General features: G+C 42.6%; 1 long non-coding RNA gene across 1 annotated transcript; it reads right to left on the bottom strand.

Annotated features, from left to right (window-relative positions):
• Positions 1 to 3074: 3074 nt before the first annotated feature.
• LOC125435818 lies at positions 3075 to 4179 on the bottom strand. Its single transcript, XR_007244927.1, has 2 exons — positions 4053 to 4179; positions 3075 to 3417 (listed from the first exon to the last, which is right to left on the bottom strand). It is a non-coding gene; the product is annotated as an uncharacterized LOC125435818 (long non-coding RNA).
• Positions 4180 to 4434: the final 255 nt, after the last annotated feature.

Raw genomic sequence — 4434 nt, 5'->3', positions numbered from 1 at the left:
GTAAATAAAAATAAGGGTAGGAAGCCCAGCAAAGATGTAACCATTGCTTCCTCCACTGTAGGCCTGATGGAACATCTCTGTCCTACAGGCCTTGTGTAATCAAACCAGACTCCACAGGGCCCACGTTTCAGAGCATTCCACCAGGCTGAAGCCAGAGCCGAGAAAGCTCTGGCCCTGATTAAGGACAGCTCCACGCTTCTAGGGCCAGGGACCACCAGCAAGTTATTCCCAGCTGAGTGTAACACCCTTTGGGGGGATATATTGGAAGAGGCAGTCCCACGGGTACAGTGGACCATTTGGGCTTTAAAGGTTAACAGCAAAACCTTGAACCTGATTCAGTGTTCAACTGGGAGCCAGAGCAGCTGGCAGAGCAGAAACTAAATGTGAGCTCTTATTGACATCCTTGTTAGAAGCCTTGCTGCACACTTCTGGCCCAGCTGTCATCTGGAACAGTCTCAAGGGTAGCCCTGCTTAGAGAGAGTTGTAATAGTCTAGTCTGGAAGTGACCTTGGATCATTGTGGTTAGGACAGGGCAAGACAGATAGGATATCAACTGCTATGAAAAATGCTATTCTGCCTATATTTGCAACCTGGGCCACCATAGAGAGGTATCCGAAGTCACATCCAGGCTCTTGACAGTAGGTGTAGGTGTTAATTCCACCCCATCCAATTTCAGCAGTTGCTGTCCCAATCCTGAATCTCCCCAGCCCAGCCACAGGACTTCTATTCTTCAATGGATTAAGTTTCAATTGGCTTCTACCATTTCACAACAACCTCCAAACACCTGGTCAGTGTAACTGGGATGACATTCTGCTGGCCCTCCATCAACAGATAAAGTGTAATCTGCACACTGATGACAAGCCAGCCCGAAACTGGGCAAGGGGCCGCAAATAGATGTTAAGTAACTTTGGAGAGGGGATCACCCACTGAAGGGTGTTGTGGTGATACACTTTTATCCAAGAACTTTCCTCTGTCCCCAGTCTTTAAGGAATGAGACCAGCCGCTGCAAGACTGTCTCGTGCAACCCATAACTGGTGAGACGGTAGGTCAAAAGTTCATGATTGGCCATATTGAATGCTGCTATCAGATCAATAACAGTAATGCTGACCTGCCCCAATTCAGATACCAGCACAGTCTCCATTCCATGGCCAGGAAGTAAGCCAGATTGAAATGGGTCTAGCATTGAGGTATCCTCCAGAAAGAACTGGAGCTGTTCTACCATACTGACTCAACTACCATACCCAGGAATGGAAGATCTCCAGACTGGGTGGTAGCTGGAAGGTTCATAAGGATCCACAGATTTTTTTTCTCAAGAGTGTTCTCAGCATTGCCTACTTTAGCATTCCTGGAAAGACCCCTGAGCTCAGGGATAGACTAATAATATCTGCCAGGGGTTCCATACTCCATCACCATTGGCCTTAAGCAGCCATGATACATGTCTATGAGGCAAATGGTGAGCCTCCCAGCTGCCAGAATTCTGTTAACACTACAGCACCTGAAAACATCCAAGGGACCTCTAGCTCACTCATTGTATCAATATTGGTAGGAAGGTCTTGATGGAGCAACAGGACTTTGAGAAACACCTCACAAATGCCTCCCAGCAGATTTCTTAAGCCCTAACATTTTGAGACCATTTTGAGACCTGGAATAATTGTGCCAGAAATGAACTTGCAGATGCAATGGAAACTGGCCAAAATATCTTTTTAGCAGCCTTCACTGCCACCTCCTAGACTTTCATAAACAATCTATAAGCCTTCGACAATATGATCTATGAGATGCTCTTGCATCATCATGATGAGTACGTCACCAAAATTTCTCTAGCTGTCTGAGCTCTCTCTTTATCATCTGTAGCTCCATGATATACCAAGGAACTAGGCCCGTGGTGGCGAACCTTTGGCACTCCAGATGTTATGGACTACAATTCCCATCAGCCCCTGCCAGCCTGGCCAATTGGCCAGGCTGGCAGGGGCTTGATAGTTATGGAATATGTAGGGTCCCATAAGCCCCTGCCAGCCTCTGGAGTGCCAAAGGCTTTCGCCACTGCACTGATATCCACTGGCTCAGACGCCTAATCAAAGGGAAGAAGGCTGTTAGGGAGCTATCTTGCTGGTAGCTTCAGAGATGGCCATGCCAATCTTCTACCAGTGCATCTAGCAAATTTGTTTATTTGTGTTGCTGTGGGGCATTGAATCCTGCAGAGCATTCTGGAAAGCAATTGGATCCATAAGTCTCCGTGGGTGAGCATAAATTTGCTCACTACCTACACAGGGAGGGGCAGGAAAACACAGACAGCCCTTCAAGGCAAAGTGATCTGACCACGACACTGACAGATCTGATCTGCATCCACCTCATACCAAAAATTGAATTCAGCGGGTGGCCAGGTTGATGTGTGGGACGGACCTGACACAGCCAGAGCAACTCCCAGTGTTGCCATGGAAAATACTAGGTTGGAAGTTTCCAAAGAGGTCACATCTGCATGGAGGTTGAAATCCTCCATGACCCTGTCTTGGGGATCTCAGGGCCCAGCTCAACACTAACTCTAGCAGGTTAGACAAGGTATCAGCTGATGTACTAGGTGGCTGCTTTTTAAAAACTATTCCAGTACAATTTAGGCTCCATATCCAACTAAATGTTTTATGAAGATACTTTAGTTTCTTCTCAAAACCAGCTTTGAGAACTGGTTGTTGTGGGATGGAGTCCTTGTGAATTTTCGGGAGTCCGTATAACCGGGGTGGAAGAGCTTCTGACTTGCAGAGTCGTTGGCGTGTGTCTTGTTTAATGGAGGAGTTCTTAATCAGTGTGATGGTTTGGCGAGTGATTTTCTTGGTTGGGTCTTGTTTTAATTTCTTTTTATATTATGGGATCCAGGAGTTCTCTGATTTTCTTTCCTTCTGTTGTTCAGTTTTCATGATTACTGTGGCATTTCCCTTGTCTGCTGGAAGTATGATGATTTCTGGACCTGAGCTGAGATTCCTTTAAAAAAATTTTTTATTGTATAGTATAGTTATATAACAGATACATGCTATGCTTTTAATCAGACTATATATTTTCCCCTTTTCTCCCTCCCCCCTCCCCCCTCTCTTCTTCTTTTTCTGTTTGTTCAAGCAAGCAGCAGAAAGTTCATTCTTCGGATTCTTTGCTCCCATATTTCTTTGTCAAATCCGGCTTCTCTCATCCATTTCTCAAAGATTGACCATATCTCCATAATGTCTCTTAGCTTGTCTTGCCATAACATATTTTTTGACATCATCTCAAAAATTTCTAACTGTATTTGTTCCCAAACATATTCCAACCATTTTGAGATTGTCCATTTCTTTTTATCTTTCCATCCCAATGCAATCACCATATGTGCAGCTCTAATCATAATTTTGTACATTGGTCCATAATTTCTATTCACCTTTTTATCTTCAATTAGACCTGCCATTAATAAATTATTGTTTAAAGCAATTTTAATTTTTACTAATTTTTCTATATACTTCAAAAAATTTCCCCAAAACTTTTTTACCTTCTAACATTCAGTCCACATGTGGGTGTAGTATGCTCCCAGTTCACCACAGTGCCAACATCTTGGGCATAAACCCTTAATCATATAGGCTAGCTGTATTGGGGTTCTATATAATTTGAAAATGATCTTTCTCTCCAGTTCTGCATAGTTTTCTATCTTTATCTTATTCGTGCTATCTATAATTCTTTCTATTTTTTCGCTATAAAAAGTTCTTCCTTCTCCCATTTTTGTTTCAACGTTCTCGTCATAAATCTCTTATCTTCCATCATATAATTATATACTGATCCCAATATATTTCCTTGTGATTTTTCATGACTTTTCAGCCATTGTGCCATAATACATTCACCTTTTATTCTGTAATTCTTTAATCTTTCCCAAATCCCTCTTAATACCAACCAATTTTCTTTCCCTCCCATTTCTATAACATTTTGTAATGGGATAATTTCCCCTTCTTGAACTAAATCAGCCACTTTTAGTATCCCTTTTTCCTTCAAATTGTCAATAGCTTTCCGTCCCTTTTAGTAATTTATATAAATTCCATATTTACCTATTCCTTCATTTACTTCATTTTCAAACTTTAGCCATGTCTCTATGTTATGAGCTGAGATTCCTAATGGCATTTCTTTCCTTTCGTGTAATGTTGCTGGGGGCGGGGGGGAGTTTTGCTTCTGGTAATATCCTTGCTGTTTCTCCTCCTAGTTTTTCTGCTTCCTCTTCTAGAAGATGCCGAATGTCTGATTCTACATTAGCAATAATGTCTTCCATGGGAACTCTGGTGGGAGTGACAGCAAAATTGCCTCCCTTGGCCAGGATGGATGTTTTATCACTGGAAAGTTGCAGTTCAGTCAAATTTATAATGATTCTTGAAGTATCCAGTGAAGGTTTCTGTTGATGCTGATGTTTTTGTGTGTGTGTTTGGATGTTGCTGA

Source organism: Sphaerodactylus townsendi, linkage group LG06, assembly GCF_021028975.2.
Source record: "Sphaerodactylus townsendi isolate TG3544 linkage group LG06, MPM_Stown_v2.3, whole genome shotgun sequence".
Lineage (NCBI taxonomy): Eukaryota > Metazoa > Chordata > Lepidosauria > Squamata > Sphaerodactylidae > Sphaerodactylus > Sphaerodactylus townsendi.
This window is presented reverse-complemented; position numbering and strand designations above follow the sequence as displayed.